At 36.0% G+C, this 22,865-nt stretch overlaps 1 protein-coding gene and 1 long non-coding RNA gene across 12 annotated transcripts in view; one reads left to right on the forward strand and one right to left on the reverse strand.

Annotated features, from left to right (window-relative positions):
* Positions 1-22,865, reverse strand: part of PRKD1 (protein kinase D1) — a 156,910-nt gene that overhangs the window by 132,944 nt on the left and 1,101 nt on the right. The window contains exons 1-3 of one of the 11 annotated variants that reach the window (XM_026068876.1): positions 5,896-5,994; positions 5,465-5,576; positions 1,542-1,597 (exon numbers count right to left, since the gene is read on the reverse strand). The exons of the other annotated variants lie outside the window; for them this stretch is intronic. The gene's annotated coding sequence lies outside the window, so the exon portion shown is untranslated. Of the gene's footprint in view, positions 1-1,541; positions 1,598-5,464; positions 5,577-5,895; positions 5,995-22,865 lie in introns of those variants that run through there. 11 annotated transcript variants of the gene reach the window in all.
* Positions 21,615-22,865, forward strand: part of LOC112967571 — a 10,246-nt gene continuing 8,995 nt past the window's right edge. Inside the window, exon 1 of the long non-coding RNA XR_003254017.1 lies at positions 21,615-22,752. This is a non-coding gene — a long non-coding RNA (uncharacterized LOC112967571). The remainder of the gene's footprint in view (positions 22,753-22,865) is intronic.

Here is a 22,865-nt window from a genome sequence, read left to right on the forward strand (position 1 = left end):
TGACCTCAAACATAAGAAGAAAACATTCAGAAAGTGAAAACTAGGTATAATTAGAAGGCTGAATACAAAACAATGCTTATAAGCATGTAACGCCAAACAAGCAAGGCACAAGAGACTGCATTAGTAAAAAGTATCAGCAAGTAATATCAGGAAGTAATAATTTGCATATTGTTATATTTAGAGAAATACAAGGAAAGAGTTGGCAGGCTACTCTGCGGAGAGATTGGTGATATCAAAAAGGCTAAACTCCCAAATGCTTTTCTGCATCAGGCTTCATTAAAAACATCACCAGCACAAAGATGACTAACCCAGACTGGAAAAGAAGAAATCGGAGAGTACTCACGCAAAGTAGATGTTTTCAAAAGAGGCTGACCCTGAAGAACTTCATCTAGCATATTTAAAAGCAATTCAAAGCAATTTTAGTACCTTGGCAATTGCCTTTGAAAACTCATTGATGAATGCTGCAAGAGAGAACTGGAATGAAACAAAGCCTATTAAATGGAAGAATCAGAGGAAAAGAGAGGAATTGGGAAACTACAGACTGCTCAGCTAAACTTGCATCCTAAAAATACTGGCTCTTAATTATCAGATTACATATATGCACCTGGAAGTTAGCAAGGAGTTAGGCAGCAAACAATATAGACATGTTAGGAACAAATTATTGCAAACCAAATCTAAATCATTTCTTTGATAGGGTGATGTGAGCTGTAGAGATAATGGAGAAGCAGCATATTCCCTGTATTTTAATTTTGATGTGTCTTCTGATATTGTTTTGACATGACATTCTTACAAGCAAATTTGACAAATTACAATCAGCTGAAATTGTCATAGAATGGACACAAAACTGATTGGATAGGCAGACCCCAAGAGTGATTAGCCCTGTCCGAAAGCAAGGCAAGTATGCTGAAGGAGGCTGAGAAGAGGGGTTCCACAAGGGTATGCGCTTGGCCCAGTTCTTTACAATGCTTTCATTTACAATCTGGATGATATATCGGAAAAAATTCTTATCAAATTTATATGAAGCTGAGACATACAAGATATGAAGCACTGACAGCAAGTGCATTGAGAGACAAGATTAGAATTCAAAATCATCTTGAAATAAATGGAGAAGTGCCTTGAAAAGAGAGTGAAGTTTTACAGTTTAACTGGAGATACGTGGAGACATGTTTTACTGGGAGACACAGTATGGGAAAAACAAGCGTGGAGAATAACTGGTTAAGTAGCACTTCCTTAGAAAAAGATTCAGGGATTACATGCTGAATATGAATGAACAAAGAAGCTTTGAAAAAATCAGGAATAATGGTAGGAAAACTGATACTGCTTCTCTAAGAACCATTTCCTGACACCTCACTCCACCTTTATAAAAATCATTAAAGAAATAGATGCAGGCTTATTATGTTATCCAAGAATCACATTCACATAGGCCTGTTTAACAAGGATCCTAATCCCACACTCAGTGGCAGACTGGCAAAACCAAGTTACACAGCTGAGAGTTTTATATGGAAACAGGTATTTTTAGAAATCTATGAAATATCCCTTACCAGCTTAGAGTATTATAAAAGTCACTTCATTCAGTTTTGGCCTTTTCTTCAGCTACCTGCAAAGTATGAGGGGTTGTTTGGTTAGTTCATTGGCTGGAGAATCCTTCTGGGGGAGGGGGAGCAGGGTAGTCTCTGACTCTGTAAAATATGTTATTTATTCAGCACATGGGCCAATTGACAAATTCTTTTTTTCTGAACATCTGTTTGCAAGTGAAAAGGATAAAAGAACATTCTACCTAAACTGTCAGTGAAAAAGACTGTGCCTGTAATTAAAGAGCTTCACGTTTCTGATGTTGGGAAAAGCCCCTACTTCTTTGCACAGACTTGTGAACAAAAAGATTTGCTTCCACAGCAAATTTTACTTAGTTTGTAGATTCTTAAACATCTAAGACTTTCTGTTAAAGTGTAAGATATTGCTTCAGACTTGTAAAAAAAGCACAAACCTTTCACTGCTAAGTTACCTAAAGAATAAGCCTGCAAAAAACTTTGTCTTGACAGCACTAAATGTTTATTGCTATGAATTAACACAAGAAAATTTAATTAAAATTGATTTAAGAGTGTTTATGCTGACAGTTCACATATTAATTTAAAAGCTTGTAATGCTGTTATTTTAGTTACATGGCAGCAACTTAATACATCCCATTATATTTACTATATTCCTGTTATTTTCAACTTTTGCTATTTGTGAATCTCTAAGAAGTTCTCAACGTGGGTCCAGACATCTTTACAAAATTCCTATATAAAGATCTTTGCATAGCTCATATGAAGTTGCTTTTTCTAATTCCTTTTTGAAGACTTTTAGAATTCATCCATAGACAACACAATGAAAAACCATTGATTCTTTTACCTAACCATTAATTTATTCTAACACCATGAAAGACACAGAAAATTTTCATTTTGGTCATAACTTTTAATATTTCAAAATCAAAACCAAAAAAGTGCTTTTCCTTTTGCATGATTTCTTTCATGTTCAAATAGATTTTTTTCATGATCAAAACTGATTTTCTGTTCAATATTAAAGAACGTTTAATTCCATACAGCACTGTAAATTTCTCCCTTTTTATCTCTCACCCTAGAAGAACATTTCTATTTGACAGTTGCTATGGTGTGAATCAGTATACACTAGGCAATCAAAACAAAAGTATATTCGTGCAGAAATCATGCTTTGAAATAAACAGATATTTCTGTGAGCTCATGTCTATCATACCACTAACCAAACTCTTTTCTTCCCACAGGCATGTTTCATCATGAATACCCAAGTTTTAGGAACAAATTAGTTCTAAAGGTTAACTATATTGTTGARGTTTTTTTAAATACAAAGGCCCAAATGAAAAAAAAATTGTCTTCCTTTATACTATCAATTGTTTTCAAGCCTATGTCTGATAAGACACTTTTCTTGGCATCTAGCTTATCTTCATTTATCTCATGAGAGAAATTCTAACCAACTGAAGGGGCAGATACAATCCATTTGGTAAGTGTCTTCAACTGGCAGTCACAAAAGTAAGCATTTTAATCCAAAGATGCATCTAAAAAAAGTCCTCCTCTTAAAAAAAAAAAAAAAAGTATTCAAAAACAAAGAAAAAATAAAAGGACTTTTTTTTTTTAATTAAAAAAATACCTAATGTGGCATGAACACAAATGAAATTGTACTATTAAAAACACAAAATAAGCAACAAGTTGGAACCGCTAACCACAACTATATCTAGTTACAACTATCCAACTAGACTAAAACTGACAACTGTTTGTGGTGCAAGTGAGCTTTGATATAAAAATAAAATTTCATGCAAGGACATTAAACTTCCAAGAGCAAAAAAAACAAAAAAAAAAAACCCACAGCGAAGACAGGAATATGATCATGCCTATTTTTCTTTATCAAATAAAGTCTCTAGAACAAATATGAAAATGATTTCTTTAGTCATAAAAAAGATTCCACTGGATCTTCTATACTATTATGGATGTTATAGAGAGTGTTCAAAAAGGCAACTGTCCATGGCAAAACATCGTAAAGCAACCCCATTTTTCATGTTCTCTCAGTGAGACATCCCAAATTCATTTTCACTCTTGCAGTGATTTCACTCATTTTTCATTGAGTTGCACTAGGGTAGTCTATGCAATAGATGCTATGGCTAATGTATATTGCAGGGCAGGTGTGCTCTGAGGTACACAAGGGGCATCCTAAAATACAGCCCAGGCTACCAGGCCTCTAAGAGCATGAAGCCAGGATGCAGCCGTAGCACCCACCTGCCTCTGAAGCTGGGAAGAGTCCAAGTCTAGTATAGAAGAAATCTATGTTAATATAGCTTTTACAATGCACAAATATCAGTTCTAAGTTAAACACTTAGAAAATATTCCAAAATGCTTTCCATGTGCACTTGGCTAAAAAGTTGTTAGAAAGAGAACAATTGGGAGAACATAGTTAGTCTGCATAAAGCAATATTAAGCAATGTAAATTGAGAATAGCAGGAAGCGATTGACAATTTCTTTTAGCAATCTGACATGATGTATTTGCACATCTTTAATTATGCAGTATTTTTACCTCAATCAAAAYGTTTTAGTGGGTATTGTTATTAGTCATTTTGATTGACTATTCTGAAAAGTCACACATTAACTGCCTATAGATATTGATATTTAAGAGCCCAAACTTTTCCAAATTTTCATGTTTCATTATCAATGTAAGTGTCATACATCAGTGACCATTTAGGTAAAAGAATAAAACTACTCCAGCCAATATGTCAGACTGTTTTTGTTCTTATAAGGATTCCAAACAAAAATATWTGTACACAGATAACTCTGATGGTGTTTTTATTAGCTGCCCTTCACTTATTGTCCAGCCTTCCCAACACATCTCAATTATGACAACCTTCCGTATTTACTTTCTAGAAAAACATTTACTTGCGGAAGTTGTCCTTCATCTACTCATTGTTGTGTGATTTTAAAAAAACACAAGTTGCAATTTCATGTCAAACCAATGTGGCAAGAACAGAAATGGACCTTTCATTATGAACATCCTTCCTTCTGCCTGACGATGTGTTCTGTAAAATACTGGGAGGTTCCATTTTCAGTGTCACAGTCCTAAATCTGCCTACTTTCCCATTACCTAAACCCCATTTTCCAAGTGCTAAGAGAAAATTAATTCCACAATGTAACCTGGCAAAAAACATCTTAAGTTAAACACCGTATTTCAAAAAACAGAAAAACAGTTCTGTTCCTTTTGTTTGTTTGTTTGAAAGAAATATAGAAGAAACCATCTAATTACTGTTTACAAATCTGATAGTTTTCCTCTGAATTTCAGTATTTGAGGAGCGGTGTGCACAATATGAACAATAGCCCAAACGTATGATGCAACCACATAAATATTTATATAGAGTTGTTCTCATATAGAAATAGCACGGCACAAAGTACAAAACTCTCACTTCATTATATAAAATAAGAGAATTAAAATCTTCATGAGAACATTTGTATGAAAAGTAGAAGTGTTCTATTCTTATGCAACTAAACAACACATAAACAATTTGTTGATTTTAAACTACCTTTGTGTCTTACCAAAACTAAACATAATGAAAAGCTCCTACCAGAAAAGTATAAAAACATATCTTAAAATGATTTCTAATCCCTCTAACCATATTTTTCTGGAGCAAGAGAGAGGTTGTATATATGCATGCATGCAGAAACAATTATTGTAAAATGTCAGTTTTCCTTTTTTGTGAAAAGTCACGTTTAGATGCACATATAATAGCTTCCTTCAAATTTGCTGTTGTGCATCTCAAAGATGACAATACTTTGAGGGTTTTGGTGTCGCTGTTTGGTGTGGGGGGGTTCGGAACACCAACTGAGTTCTGTCTAAAGAACTGCATATTGGAATAACACAAAAAGATACCAACACTTCAAGCTGTCATGAGAAGGGACAAGAAAAGCGATCTTACTCATGGAGGAAAGACTCTAGCTGGAACAGCTTGGTCACCAAGGATCTGCCTGGAGGAGTCGCAGGCTGGATTCCGAGACATTAGGAGTCTGAGAATTCTGGGATTCTGTGTGCTGACACGGGAAATAGAATAAATACCTAACTTAAGAAAGCTCATTAATAGTTCGGCTACATTCAAGAATTTACATATAACTGGGAAAGCTAGAAACAGCTCCTTAAATGGTGTCTTCTAAGGCAATCAGAAGGCAAAAGAGAATATAAGGATGCACAATGACTTGCATCCATTTAATCTAGCTTGATTTCCAATGGATTTTTCTCACAATTGTTTGTAAACTCTGACTGAAATTTTTCTATGCTTAAGCAAGTTAAAATGTCTGTCTCCTATACGAATTCTCTGGCACCTAATAAAGTATGAATTCATGGGCAGCCTACCTTTAGTCAGATTAGTTGGCTCCTTGTTCTGACTAGATGTTCATCTCTGAAATGTGTAAAAACTTAATTTTCTTTGATACTTCTAGTCTTCCAGCAAATTTAACTGAAGTCAGCAATAGAAAAAAAATATTATTAGAAGGGTGGCAGACATGACAAAAGAATGAACACATAAAGCCTTAGACTCTTAGAGAGTCAGAGCTAGCTTCTTTCAGCAGTTCCCACTTCACCCGCCTGTCACTTGTTCACGTTCCCTCACTGACCTTTCAGTGCAGCTACACAGCAAGCTGGATCAGATAACCGATAGAGGAAAAGGGAAACATGCTGAAGTGCTACATATATAAAGTTCAGTTCAAAAGAAAAACTAAGTGTTCCGAACTCCCAAACATTAATATTATTGGGCAATTATTCTAAATGCTATCACAAGAAATAATGAGAAACAGAACTACGTTTGAATCGGATGAAAAGACTGTCCAGATTAAATATCTCCAAATTTTTCACTGGGTGTAATATACATATATAGTTAAACAGTAGCTCTGAATTACCGAACTGAAAAGCCTTTGCTTTTGAATTTTTAAACAGCAGGAAAAATGGTAAGCAGCATAGTACACTATAGTGAACTCAGCAAATGGAATTATTTTATAAGTAACAGAAGATTATAATTGCTCCTTTTTACTTTTTTCTCCTTAAGCATCGTTATACTAAACACAACCAAGAAGATACAAATAACTGATTTAAAAAGTTTTATTTCTAGCCTTTCCCTAATGAATTAAAAGATATTATTTTAAAAAATCCATAAATTTGAACAAAATTCACAAAATTAAATTGAAAAATACCTCCAAAGAAAAAAGGATGAAATGACATAATAAAAACACATAAGGGAGACTGCCACTATGTGCAACTTAATGGAAATTCAATGCAAAACAGATAAAACAGATTCCAGTGTGAATCTGTAAGCGACAATCCTTGATATTGCCGCCTAAGAAGTTGTAAAGGAGGAGCAGATTTACAATGAAGTATTTATTATTGCACAGAACTCCAGATTGCTAAGCAGAAAATGTAGGTTTCGTTTAATAATGGAATAAGCTTTCTTTGCTTCTCATCACTTAGAATTGCAGAATCATTCAGGTTGGAAGAGACCTTGAGAGATTATCTAGTCCAAACTCCTATTCAACGCAGGGTCAACACTGAATTCTGACCAGGTTTCTGATCGCTCCAGGCTTGGAAACCTCTGTATACTGTAAAATGTTTCTGGGCAACCAGTTCCAGTCCTTAACGATCCTCACAGCGAATTTTTTTTCCCCTATATCCAGTGACTACCTCCGCATTTCAATTTACAACCACTGGCTCTTGTTCTCCTGCTATGCATCTCAGTAAAGAGTCTGGATCTGTGCTCTCACTAACTTCCTCATAGGTACTGGGGGGGGCTGCTACTGGGGCTGCTGCCTCTTCTCCAGGCTGAACAAGCCCTGGTCCCTCAGCCTCTCCTTGGATGGCAAGTACTACAGCCCCCAAACACCTTGGTGGCCTGCTGCTGAACTCCTTGTGATTTATCAACATCTCTTCTGTATTGAGGGGCCCAAAACTGGACACAGTATTCCAGATGTGGTCTAACAAGTGATGAGTAAGGGGGAATAAACATTTTCTCCAAGCTACTGGCTACCCTCCTGTTGACACAGCCCAGTATGTTGTTAGTCTTCTTTGCTGCCAGGGCACACTGCTGAATCCTGTTTAGTGTACTGTCCGCCAGCACCCCCAGGTCCCTTCCAGAGAAGTGGCTACCCAGGGAGTCAGTCCCCAGACTGTACCATTGTAGAGGGTTGGTCTGTTCCTGTCAGACCATTCCTCCTCTAGGTCCCTCTGAATAGCAGCCTGGCCTTCAAGTGTTTTGAGTCCCCCTAGTTCAGTGTTGTTCACAAACTAGATGATGGTGCATTCCACCTTCAGGTCACTGCTGAAGATACTCAACAGGACACATCTGTAGGTAGACCCCCTAAGGAACTCCACTTGTTTCAGGCAGAGTTCAAACCATTAATCATTGTCATTTGAGTCTAACAAACAAGTCAGTTTTTTATTTATTCGATAGTCAATCCACCTGGACTGTAACATCTCAACTTGCATACAAGGATACTGTGGAAGACTGTGCTCAGTCAAAAAGCACACCTTTTCAAAAGCTACAGATGAAATTAGTATTCTTATTATAGTATAATGGATGTTCCAATCCCCTTATTAAATTTACCGATTATGCACAGGATGATTGGTGGGAGGAAAAAAAAAAAAATCAACCAATGTAAAACTTATGAAGTCTATGATTTGAAGAATAAGCCATATTTATTCTTCATAAGAAAAGGAAGAAGCCCAGCATTAGCCTAAAACAACAGGACACTTAGAATCACTGGAGTAGTCAAAACATAATAATATGCATAAAGAAATATAAAAAGCAATACAACACTTATCTAAACAACAAAGAATGGTTCAGGAACCTTTTTAAAGACTGTATGTCTTACACTTCAGCTATCATGTATATCCAAAGGGCCATATACTGAGCTAACAACTTTGAAGCACTAAGAAAGTGCATGTTAAGCAAGTGCATATCTCTGAAACACAGGCATTGGTCTTGAAGGGTACAAAGCTGTTGCAAAAGAGATATTATTTCTATAAAAAGGTGACAGAGAGAGGGGGAGAAAGTGAGCCTGCCAGCCCATCTATTTGAAATGTAGCTGGAACTGAAGAATGAGCCAGTACTTAAGCCTACCCTATTTTAGACAGCTAAAGGTACATAGATCCAAAGGGCTGACTCAATCACAACACTGTAAGAGTTTACAGCAGCATCTTCCTGACGACTGTGACAATTGTATACCCCTTGTGATAAAAATGAACTTCTAAAAATAATTTTCCAGTGAGGTTTTAACTGCTACATGTACTTCCTTGCTTACAAATCAGTAGAAGTCACCAGAACACACGAACTTCCAACAGGATTTTGGCCATTTTTTCATTTTTTAAAAGTGCTGGCAGTGTAATACCATCACGTATCACCACTTCTATTCTTCTCCCATCCTGCTTACTTCTGGGGAAGACACAGCAAACTCCTTGTATCAGTGAACAAAACAACCTCTGGGGTATGAGGTCTTCAATAAAATATTCTTTGTCATATGCTTCAAAACAGAACATTTCACAGAACAAAGTGAAAAAAGGAAAAGAAGCAAAGGCCACCTATGTTTCTAATTATGCTGACCCTTCTATATTTCTCAATACAAAAACTTCGATGACATTTTACTCTGATAAAGAAAGCTATTTCTTGTTTCTTTAAAATCAGAAAACTATAAAATTTTCAACGCACCAACAGCTGAATAAGACTCTGAAAAATCTCTCTTTGAAATTAGAAACCAATCTGAAGAATTAAAAAGTGGTCTATACAAAGAAAAAGTAATGTCAGATGAAACCTTATTTATTTACACAAAAAGTAAAACTTGATTACATGCTAAAACATCTATTTCAAAAAATTTTCCAAACAAAAGTTGAGTTAAAGCATCATGATTTTCCTGCAGCAGTCAACTGACATTTCCACATTTTCATGCTAAGAAACACTTGAGACCCAAAGCTGTGTATCCACATTCTGATGTACCCACAAGAAGAAAGAAAAAAAGGGTTCAAAAGTGTCCAGTAACACTGTACCTACTCTTTCATTTCAAAGGCTATGCATGTAAAATGCTTTCCACTGACATTTCAGTTAAATTTTTCTATCTTATCAAAATAAAGCAGGCCCCTTCACAGTCTATCTCTGTCTGTGGATACTACTAAAGTGCAGAATACTAAAGAGCTACAAACTGTAAAAAATCAACAATATACTGGCAGCAATGGCAACTTCTTTGTACCAGAAGATACAGACCCAACTGTAAATTTAGCATAGAAAATATGAATGTTTGGACCATGAATTCACTCACAGAATTGTAACAAGATTTTCATGGTCAGAAAGATACCTCAAAGCATATTTTATAGTCTATACTACTAAAGGATGCACATATATTTGTTCTGAGAAAGTGAGCAAACACTTCACCATAATGTTTTTCAATTGTCATCTTTAATGAGCAAGTATCTACATACTAACAATTGTCATATCTTAACATTTTAGAAACATGCTAAGAATTTATTACAGACATAATCACCCATGTTGGTGGCTGTTTACACACATATTTTTAATTTAAATTCTAAGATTCATCAACAAACACTTATTTATCAGCTCCCATATGTGAAATTCTTATCTTTTTTTTTTAAACAGAGTTGATAATTCTGTTAAGATGACTCATAATTAAAATCCTGCTTTATTCATATGTAGCCCTTTACAGCAAGAATATGCCATTCAGATAGGGAAACTAACATGCAAGGGAATGAAGCGACTTGCTCAGTGGCATCCATGGCCAGGAGTCAGAGATATTCTTGTAAAAGCTTGTAAAGCCAGCAAAACAATGCATTTCAATATACCTGAAGGTGCAAATATCAAAAGGTTAATACTGGTGTTTACACTTATAATTCTAATACAAAGACTTATTTCCTCAATACAGACAAAATATTGCATGTGCAGAGAAAACAAAACTTTTCTTATAATCCTACATTTACATAAATAAGTAATTTTTTATGCTTCTACAGAAAGAGAATAGAAATACAGATTGCTCTAAAGCTTCAGGTATTTTCAACTTGCTGCAGAACTGGCTGATCATCTAATTCACGAAGAACTGCATACAAACTTTGGAATCAAATAATAGGATCTGTCTTTGATTAAGTGTAGTAGTTATCCTTTATAAATATAATTGTAATTATCATGAGGTTCAGTGTCTTTTTCAAAACTCCTGTCCTATTGTGTCTGTACTCCTGTAAACATGATATCAACACGGTAAGTGACATTCAACATTCATTTTTGATTCAAACACATTGAGAAAAGAAGGGAGCAACAATCAAGCCTCACCAGTGAAAGACTTTTTTGCACTCAGTCAGAAGACGGAAATGAATCTTTGGCTTGCCCTTTGTGGAACCTCTCTCTCTCTTTCCTATTGCTAAATACAGAAAATAAATGGTGACATTATTATTCAAATACTATTTTCTTAACAGGAAAAATTGTTTCCTAAATTAAAGGAAAACAATGCAGCTTCTCTCATCAGCAATGGATGAGACACACCCAGTATTTTAGGGAGACTCCTGAAGATCTCTTTTCTTTCAGATCTTTTCCAGAGATATCTCCAAATACATTCTAGTCAGTTTTTACATATTGATTATTTTTCTCCCAAATAAGGAGACAGATTTTTGCATACTTTCTAAACTGACTGTATAAAGTTTTTTGTTCTTAGACCACCTTTGAACAGGACCGATTTTCAGTAGCTTTAAAAAATTTAGAATTTCTTGTTTTGCTCATTAGTCTTTAAAGGGGATTTCATCCTTATTGTTCTCTTGTCTAGGTTATACCCCAAAAAAGTGAAACTTGCCAGACTGTCAATAAAACTACCATGAAATTGTTTTTCCTTTTGTAATAGCATTTACTTCCGGGTAAATCAAGATTTTTAACAAAAACTAGTTTTTAAAACTATAGTTTTTAACAAAACTATACAATCACAATATGAAACAATATATGAACTATACAGTCCTTTGAATGTTAACAAATGTTGTTAATATTCTTAAATTTAAGCTGTAGCACAGTTATATGCAATCTTTGAATGCATAACCTGTTAAGATATGTTGAACACTCAGTAGCCAAATTTTAGCTTAGACTCTTAGTCTAACTAAATATTCTCTTAGTTTGCTCAACAGCTGTCTTCAATCAGTCCAGGATATTAACCTTACATGCCTAAAATTAGGTAGCGTATTAGGTAGCGTGACTATGAGATAAGAGCCTGTTAAGAAGCATAGGAAAAGTGAGCATATGTGGAGAGGGAGGAAAAAAAACAACAAATAACACAACAAAGCACCTCTATCTGTTCTTTTAAGTATTCARTAACCTTAGCATTGTTTTCACCTTGGCCTTCTCTCTAAGCCCAAATAGGTGGGGTCTAAACAATGCATCTTTTTCCTGTGGAACATCTAACATGCACATGTCCTCCCTGTCAGGACAGATAAATCAAGCCTGCCCTCATCAGTTCCCTTCTCAAGCAGCATATTCTCTTCCTTCCTTGAAAGAGCACACATTGTTCCACTTATATCCATCTGCTGCAAAGATTATTTTACTATTTTATCTTATCATCCCTCCTTTTCATCTCTGCACAGGCTGACCCTTAACCATTCCACCAGGCACCTCCTGTTACTAATACTATCATATTTCTTATTTCTAATCCGTTAACATTTGAAGTCTTCCTTTCATATCAAAAGGGCTGTGGACTTTTACTAACCATTTTTACTAAACAAAGTTTTCCATGAAGAACATTTGTGCTTTTTATCATGACTACATAATGCCTAAAATGAACTTCGCATAGCACCTTCTTCAAAGATACTGCTGATAAACTGTTGTTTTAATATTGATATATCATCCCATGTGCTCCAAGATGTGTTGTATTAATCAGCTGTTCAGTGCACCTTAACCACAAACTGTTGAAGGCAGGGACTACCTTCCTGCACACAACTTGGCATTTAGTAAAGTCCTATCATAACACAAATACTAAGCAGTAATGCAGCAAATGTATGCCCTTAAGTGAAAAGATTCAAAAGCACTGTTAGAAAATAGTTTTTCAAGCTGTTTTCTATCTTGTCTTTTGTAAGAATATTTCACTACCAGACAAAACTTCTCTCCTTGCTCTGTTTCCCTCTTCAAATACACTAAGTGATTTTATACAAAGCACCATGTTGACTAATATAACACCTCCTTAATAGCTATATTCTCAAAGATACTTATAATCCATTTTTCCCTCTTACAAGTATACTACTATCATGAATTATGCTTTTAATTTTCATATATCCCGATCAGAGACAAACAAGAGACTACAGATACAACACAAAGCATCCCATAGATTAATTAACTCCCTATACAGCCTCTGTCAATTCCTGAAGAAATTTTGTGTGTGTCTTCCGGGGGGATGCTGCTACTTTGCTTTGAATGTTAGTTTAACCACTGGTTGTGCTGAACTGCATATACTCAGAATCACAGAAATGTTGGAACCTCTGGAAGTTATCTAGGCTGACTTCTCACTTACAGTCACTAGCCCTGGTTCAGGGGTGGCTTTGTTTACCCAAATCCAATATAACTGATGAAGATTCCACAACCTCTCTGGGTATCTGTCCCAGCACAGCACTACTCTCCTAAAAAAGACTTTTTTCCTAATGTCCAGCCTGAACYTCTCAAGCTGTAATTTGTAGTGACTGTCCCTTGTTTTACCATCTGTCATGACCTAGAAGAGTTTAGCTATATCACCTTGGTAACTCCCCTTAAAGTACTTAGTTCACATCAAGAAGTTATAACAGCCAAGTATTTGTGGGCAGACATCAAGGCACCATCAGAACACAGCTCAGAATCCCCTGCGTTCTGTGACAGTTGCCAAATAAAAGAAATCAAGTGGAAGGAAAAAAGAAGTTTACCTTGTGTGATCATTTAAATTAGATTAACAACTGAAAGTCAATACTGGCATTAGTTTGTAGGCTTCAGAATCTGTCTTTTGGGGGGTCATACTGAGATAGCATGAAAAATAGAGCACGATCATAAATGCAAATTAAAGAAAGACTATATAGTATGTTTCTAGATATGAAGCACAAATATTCTTTTTTCCAAATTTTGCAATTTTATCATATTTTCTGCATCACTGTGTTTTTTTATGTCATCTTCTTTATTGTTTGTGCCATTACATCCATAATGGCTGCAGAGAAGTTTGGATGGGATTGTAACAGTTGAAACATGAAGAACTTGTTCAAAGTGCCTTTCATAACGTTTCACCTAATAATCTGTTAGCGGTTACCTTAGCTCTTAGCTCTGCTCTGTAAAAGAGCTCTGCTCTCTTACCTTAGCATTATAGCTCTGCTATAATGATCTATCAAGCTTGTTGTGACAAACAGGCCAGCAGACATACTAAAAACATATGCAGACATCATTTTATATGAGAAGGATGACATATAGACAGAGAGGCAAAGTTTCACTTTCTTTGGGAAATTAGGATAAAAACACATAATCTATTATCAAGAGATACCCTCCCTTAATCTAATTCTACTGCCCACAACACACACACACAAACTCTTTTTATCAGATTGTTTCAATTTTCACTCCACAAAATTTTTTGTTCTAAAAATTTTGTGCAGGACTTGCAGCTCTCTGGGAAAAAAGCACGGTGAAAACTATGCAGTTTTAGGACTAAACAGACTCCTACCCATATTCTACATATTTTGCTGCATCCTTTCTTTTTAGAGGTAGATATAACAAACATAGCAGAACAAATGCATAAGTTCACACATATTGCAAATATCTGAAAGGCTCTGTCTTATGCTTTCAGTGCAGAATTTTCCCATTTTCCTATTTGATTTGGAGGGGCAATATGAAACCCTCAGACAGATGAGATCAGCACTTAGAACAGTGAATAGCATGAGCTGCACACCCAGAGTCACATAATGTAAACAGACAGTGAAGCTGTAATGCAACCCTTTAAGCAGACACAGTGGGTGACTGAACTCCAGAGCAAAATGTGAAAGGTATCACAGCTAGATATAGCACCAAGACTGACAGCAGTGTCAATAACAACCCATATTGTCCCTCTTATCAGTGGGTTATGTTGTCTTCATCCCACAGACACTCATCCCATAGATCAAAACCCAGTTTAAAAAGTTTAAATCACATAGACATCCCTTTGAGGCCCAAAGACTTAAGGGGCTTTCAGGACTATTTCAGTTTGAATACAGACTCCAGCCTAGCATCCACAAGCTACATAAGGACACAAGTTACGTACTTTGTGGAACCTCAAAGAGGGAACCTATGGTGTACATTTACCAGTAAGGTCCAAATGCATTAGTAATTTCCATTTGTATGTAACAAGATTTCTCAGGTGGTAGGGAAAAGTAAGGCAAAAATATGACCATTAAAGTTGCTGATTTTAAGGATAAGCATCTCTTAGACAAACTGCCTCACAGCCAGAATGTTGCTCCCAGAAACAGCTGTGTCTTGTCTGCGCTTTTGCACTTGACAAGATGCTAACAAAACCTATTTCTAACACATGAAAAAAAAATTATTTCTCAAGGTTGAGTTATTTTATAACTTGAAAAGAGAAGAAAGAACATTCTTTCAGACTGCACAGTACTTGTTCAGATATGCTTCTTTTGAAGAGTACAGGACAGATGCTTATAGATGGCAACCGCAGTCATGCTTTGCATCTTCTATTCATACACCTTGTGCTTAAAAAGAGGTTGGAAAGAACATTTTATGCCAGCCACTAATAAAAGTCACTAAATGCGTCTTTCCTTCTGTTATGAAACATCCCAGATCCAGGTTAGATACTGTACTTTCAAGTTTCTTACATTTTTTGTTTCTTACTTTTATATATTTTATATATATATATAAAAAAAAAACTACTGATCAAAATAACCACCTATGTTCTAGCTTTAATGTCATTACACTGTTTCTGAGCTGATACTGGCTGCAGTATAGGCATAGGCAGCAGACCATGGCTATTAAGCTCTGACAGACACTATCACAGTATCATTTTGCATTTTACATGGTGCAAGAAGCCAAAGCTTACCCCGACCAAGCTTTCCTCAGCTGAAGAAGAAAAGTGAATTGCAAGGAACAAGGAGAAAAAAGCCACAAACTCATGGAGGAAGGGAACGTGAAAAAAAACAGTGATACATACTGAAACTTCTGTCTAACTTTATGGTACATGTTATATGCATATATCAGTAAGATGTCCGCACTATTACCTTTAGATTGTAGTGTTATACACTGCACTACCTTTTTAACTTCAAAAAAGTTTCTCCAGCAAATAAAATGAGAAGAGAATTCAAAAGCAAAAACCTGCTTCATGAAGCAGCTCACTTGAAGTGCATGTTTCAAGGTCTCAGAAAGTCCAAAGACACACATGTACAAGTTATTTTAATCCTAAACACAGTTTTTTTAAGTGACATCAAGTCTGTCATCACTGTTTTAGTTTATTACATGGATAAAAATATTTAAGAAAAGAAATTCCAAAAGCAAAAGAGAATTTAGCAATACTAAAAGTCTCATGGTAGGAAGTAAAATTGAAAGCCTATGAAAGAAATCTATACTGGCTCACAAAATCCTGGAAATTCAAGGGGGCTCCAGAAGCCAGAAGAATGTAAACAAAGGCGATGTCCGCCTGGGCAGAGCGCTGAAGAGTTCACGCAGGGCATTCAACCCCTTGTGAGCCCCCCCCCCCCCCCCAACCTCAATAGGCGTTGCATGAAAAGTCTCTTCTCACAAAGTGGTAAAGCACAATGACCATAAGATGTATGGAAAACAAAATCACTGGCAAAGATAAAGCAAAAAGGCATCTCGGGGAAAAGGAGAATAATTTGTTTTATTCTCATACAATCCACTTTCTTTTAGAGTTAATGAGACAATAACAAGACTCAGGTAGCTTTTCTAACAGAACCTTTACAAACAACCCTGCGTAAGAGACATTGGAGTTTGACTTTGAAAGTGAAACAAATTTTTTACGTGAACACACCCTAAGGCAGATTTCAGGTCTATCCCAAAATAGCCAATCTATGTAATGTGGGGAGCATATAGTAGCTCCAGGAGAAAATTTGAAGCAGAAGTCTTCCTTCAAGCAGCAAGAGTCAAATATAAGTCAAAAGCTTGCAGTGACTCAACAATAACATGCATATTGTTAATAACAGCAAGACTGTTGTTACCAAAAGAGGATTAATCAAATATCTTCATAGAATAGATCAGGTCTGTGGCACCTGCTTCTGTACATAAAGCCAGAAACACAACTTTTTCTGACAGGTGAAGAGCATTTAGAAATATGCATGTGGTACCTACATGAATACAGCTACACTTTGGATAAACACCTGAGGGAGGCATTTAATTTATATACTTAATTCTATCTGTATAACTCCAGCCATATTACATAGTGTCAACATAAATCTGTCATAGGTCAGCTAGACAGCAAAGCTAAGAGGTTAGTGATGGCTCACAAGATGTACAAAAGTAATTTTAAAAAGTACAAAAAAATACATGTGCTTATCATGGGTTGCTTGCGATAGATAATTTAATTCTTGGTCTCACTATATTAAATTTGTCTTTATCAATTGTAATTTTTAACGTCACATAGGCATATCTTTAAAAAAAAAAAAAATCCACAGATGTCCTTACAACAATTGTCTGTTGTTCCATCTCAAAAAAAAATATACATTTGGCAAAATTTTATAATCAAAATAATTTCATGTGCAAGAAAAAACAATAAGAAACCAAAGGCAACAATATACAGACCTTAAGTAGTCTGCTTGTTTCCTTGCAAGTAACCAGAGTATAATACATATGTTAACCATACAGCCAGGTTTCTCCAAACACAGAAATTTCTTTTCTGGATAAAAAGAACAAGTAGTTTTGTCTGTTTATGTGGATATTCCAGAAATCATTGAAAAATAGGGACTATACATGGGCAAAGTCTGCACAAACCCACACAAGGATTTGACACACGCTGGATTTATCAGACTCGTTACATAGTCCACACACAGATCACCTGCATACGAGCAGCAAGCTCACTGCGCCCGCAGGACGCGCCAGGCTCGCTCCGCATTCTCAGGTCACCCACGCTGCTCATGCCCAGCAAGTTTTGTGGCGGACAGATAGTCAGATCCCAGGTACGTCAAATTCACTGAGCATGTCCCATACAATGTTCACATATGGACTTCTGTCTGGAAAACATGGCAACTTTATAAATTCCATCCTTTCTCTGGCAATATAGCTTCATCTCGTCTGCAATGGGAGAGCCTTATTCATCTGAGATGTTTTTAAATCATTATGGAAATTACAGGTGTTCTGGGGGAAGCAGCAATAGGACTAGTGCAAAAGCAACACAAGACTCCTTTTGTAATTCCTCTGAAGTTTAAAATGTCAACTGCTTTGGTTACAAATGAGTCCTCTAGCCAAAGCTCCATTTTACTTCTTAGTCTGTGAGAATTCATTTGGTAGCCTTTAATCTCTGGAAGAGATTTCTCAAATGCTCTAGATAAATACGTTGCATTGGATTAATTTTCTTCATTTGAATCACTGATATGATAGATAACAAACTCAGCATTTCTTAAAAATCCCACAGTTTCTTCAAACAAATTAAAAATGACTCCCCTTCATCCAAGTCAAGCTTTTCTAGTGTTTTCTCACACATTCTCTAAAATAATTTTAATTAACCTACAAACTAATGTTACATACACTGACTTGCAGTTTCCAGGGTGGAGAGCAGTAAGCGTAAAGTCAATAGTAGATTAAATGGTAATCATCAAAAATCTCACTTGAGTTTCTAAGAGTGAGATTATTAAAAAAACCTCTCATTTTGAAATATATTTACATGCATAATGACAATGCATCCCACATTCCTGAAATGAAATTTAACAGTGTTGTGTTTTCACAACACACACAGAAGTAAGTAATCAGATCAGAGAAAAACTCACTTTAGGGAAAAAAGTTTAACATTTTGTTACCAGTGTACACCAGTTTGAGAATTAAAGAATGTAGCTTTCGTAGATAAACAGCACATCTGTACTAACTTTTTCAGAACATGGATGTGACTACAGTCAAATATGCAGTGAATATATGAAACTTCTGTGTCCATGTGTTGAACTGAAGGTAGGAGAGTTTTGCTCAGAATGGGCAAAAAAGCTCTTATAATTTCTCTTTATATTCTGAGGGACACAAAATCTTTCTTTCTAGTAAGCTATTTTCCCCTCAGTCCCCATTTCCCCCCCCCAAGGAAAGGATTTCATTACCACCAGGCCATTGTTTATTTTAGGAGAGTATGTAGATTTTGAGGAAAAAAAAAAAAAGATATCTCTTCCATATAAACAAATCCCATATGTTCTCTGAGGTTGTTTGAAACCCCGGCGAAAAAAGGTTAAGCATATTTTCATACCAAGCCTTAGAAAAGCTCCTTTCTCCACTCAGACCACAGGTGTAGAGATTCTAGCCTCAGAAAACAAAACAAAGCTTTTTTTTTTTTTATTTCCTATTTTATTTATTTAAGAATAAGTTAGATTTCTCTTAACAAGGACAGTCAGGAACACAAACAGATGAGTACCTCTTCCTAAACATGTTTAGTTCAGTTCTCGGAGGGGAGATTAGGTACAGGAATACTTAAAAAGCCTTTTGGTTTGATCTGTGACAATTCTCTTACATTTATCACCAAATACCAAAATCAAGATGAATCTGGGCACGGTATTCCAGGTGCAGCATGCCACTTGAATGATCTTTTTATTTTTTGTCCTTTTCCATTCTTGAAATGGCCTACCTTTTGTTTTCTTATTATTGTAATATTTTTGACTGAAATTTCCGTACTATACAAATTAGGGAACCATCTACAATGCAATTTTTAGAAGGCAATCTGATGTACACTTAAGTAGGAGGATAAGCCTGTGAGGATCAAATGTTGTTTTGTCTGGCTTTGTTTAAAAAGACACTAAAACACACACCCCCGCACAGAAAAGCAGCCTAATACTCCTATGGCACTAGTTGTGTCCATATTCAAGCTGGCTCAAGCTTCCAGAGCTCACCGCACAAGAGCCCCCCGGGCCGCCAGCCATGCGGAGCTCGAGAGGTGACACAGTATCTTGTTGTTTGAGACTACAGTCCTACTGCTGGCAGCTTCTCTGTCTTCAAATGCTGAAGGCCTAGGCAATGTCTGACCTTAAGTGAGGGCTGCTTTATAAAATCCATATTCTCATGTCAAATAATTTCATTGTGCATTTGTTTGAGAACTCAAAGTTTTCGAAACTTGACAATGCCAGTACAATTCTCCAGCATGTCACATATGAGATGCTAAACGTGACAAGTAGTTTCAACAAATCAGAAAATGTAAATAACACTTTTCACCTTTGTATTAAAATTGTATGTATTTGGATTTAAACTGCTGAAAATGTAAAATTAAAAAAAAAGTCTTTGGTAATGTGAGCCTTTTAGTTAACAATATACAGTTTACTACTCAGTGTGCTTTGCATTTTACTTTCACCCTGGAAAAGTGGTTTCATTGTGTGCAGTTAACCCATAAAGGGCAACAATTCCAACTATTTATCTTCAGAAAATAAAGACTGTATTTTACGATACTCTCCCACTCCTCTTGTGAAAGAGTAAGCCTAGAAGTCAAACACCAACACACATTTTGCAGTTGATTCTCATTTCTTGTTAACTACATCATAATTTAAATGCTAAAATTCCATTTCAGCTGAAGAACAAATAACCCCACATGAACAAGTCTCAAGGTGTTCGTATCACTGCTTCTAGCAAAGACAAACAAAACACACAAACTCAAGGGAATCAAATTCAGTTGTCTTCAGAGCAGTTCTTAACAGATTCAAATGTGTTTGAATTTATGCCCAAAACTGACACGTTCCATTTCATCTTCAGACTTGCTAAGAAAATTTCCATACAGCTATCTCAGGATGATATTCCCGAAAGAATGCTTTTCGTTGACAATGGAGAAAGACATGCTCTTTACTCATTCCATTTTTCATGTCATATAAGTTATATAATATATGCTAATATATATTTAATATATAATATACTATTATTATTACTGTAATCAGACTCTCATCCAAAATTAGAAAACATAAACTTTAAACTTTAGATGCTATAATTAAAGTCTATTAATCTAAACATATGCAAATACTGTATATTATAGCTAGCAATAACATATATATGTATGTGCGCACACAAACACACACACACACACGCACACACACACACACACACACACACACCCCTCTATACAGATAAGAACTAGTCACATCCTGCTCAGGCATATATGTGCTCTAGTCTGCAAATTGTAAGAAGTTTAGTTCATATAAATTTTGTGTAGCACTAAGTTGGTTTATAAATCTGTGCAAAATAAGGGTCATAAATATCATATATGCAGGTATATATATTCAGGTATACCCACATTACCATGAATGAGGTTCTCTATAAACAGATCATCTGAAACTGATCCTGAAAATAAGTCAGCACAATCCTAAAATTAAGTATTTATGCAATCCTCTTGCTCACCACTTTAATAGTACCATGGTAGAGAGACAGTTGATTTTAACAGTCTAATAGGACTGCTAAAGAAAATAACAAAATCACATCTTCTCTTCCAGACCAAAGAGTGACTTCAGGACAAAACTGTTACCTGCGAGGTACCATCTACCTACTTCATTACCCCCAAAGAAACTTGAAAATAATGAATATTTTGTTTAAAGATCACACTACAGTACAGACTCCTTCTTAACCGAGACAAGAAAACCAGTATTTCTCATAATACCAAGGGTAACCAGGATTTTAAATCATTTCAGGAAAAGAGAAGAGCATTAATCTATAATACATAAAAAGAGTTACCTCGTAATGGTTCTAGAAACCCATGTAACTTTTCTAAAAAGAAGGTCTCTGCCAATATAGAGTAACTTTGTACATGCAAACAAACTCATTATGTGTAATGAAATGATGCATGTTAGTGAAATTATATATACATGCATACTTGCAGATTTAAACTTAAAACAAAATTGCTCAGGATTAATAACACACAAATTAATCTGTAGAGTAGATAGGCCACCATCTGAAAAAAAAAAAAAAAAAAAAAGCCTTTTAATTTTCCCTTTCCTTGAATCACTTTCTTCTCAAAGGCCTTGGAAAAAGCAGTAATTTGGGCTCTGACGGGCTGTGACTAGAAGAGAGCTTCTCATTCAATTACATCCTGTAGAAAGCACCAAAATGATTATGTCTTTCAAAAAAAGACATAGTCGGTAAGCTGCAACAAATTAAGGTGTTCCAATTTTTTATGCCAGTACTTAATTAAGTCTGACTCTTGGAGGACAAGGCAACACTTTTACTTTTCTTTAGACAATGATACATTGTTAGGAAATAAGGAAATACGAAAGATTAGACTCGGGCATAATATAACAATGAAATGTATATGCTACTTAAGCACAAGAATATAAACGAATGCAACAATCTTAGCATATTTACATTATTGCTAGTATAATAACATAAATGGTTACATATATAAGCTTATATATGTAACCATTATAAACCATATATAAAAACATATTTATACACACACATACAAAACTTATATACTTATTAAAAGTATTTAACCTGTATATGACTTCTGTGTGATGAAGCAACAAATTTTGGCCTAGCTTTGAAAGCAAATACAGTAATGTTAAACGGAGGGTATGTCTTTCTTCAGAATTTAACTTAATGAAGCACGTAAGCCTTTCTTAAACTAAGAAAAATACAGAATTAAAAAATGAAGCTGCATATTTCACACCACTTTGAAAACATGTTATTAGTTGCAAAAAAAGGGAAAGTTCACCCTCTTCAGTGAGGGTTCAGATGACAGACTCTACAAACAGACCTAGAGCAAAACTATCAAAAAAAAAAAAGTCTGAAACTATCTTACCTCAGTAAAAACAAGCGGTTAAAAAAAAAATTCCCATTATAAACAACCTGAATATCTGGCAGTCTTACTTTTTAGCCCTTAAAATCATTACGATACTTTTACGTGGGTCTTTCACACAACATACGCGGTACAGTAAAACACATAAAGCTCGTTAAAGCACAGAAACGCGAAACGACAAGGGGCGATCCAGCGGCGATCCAGAGCAGACGCAAGCGACGTGGATCTGGGGCCGCCGCGCGAGTCGCGCCAGACCCGTGGCCAACTCTTGTCTCGTGACGCCGCAGTTTCGGGGAGCAGTGCGGTAAGTGCCGCCCCTCCAGCCGCGGCCCCGCGCCGAGGCACTGCCGCCCCCGGGGCCGCGGCCCCTTCGCAGACCCTCGCGGCCCCTCGCTGCCCGCGGCGGCTGCTGGCAGC

Source organism: Apteryx rowi, unplaced genomic scaffold (genome assembly GCF_003343035.1).
Source record: "Apteryx rowi isolate R43461 unplaced genomic scaffold, aptRow1 scaffold_280, whole genome shotgun sequence".
NCBI classification, from domain to species: domain Eukaryota; kingdom Metazoa; phylum Chordata; class Aves; order Apterygiformes; family Apterygidae; genus Apteryx; species Apteryx rowi.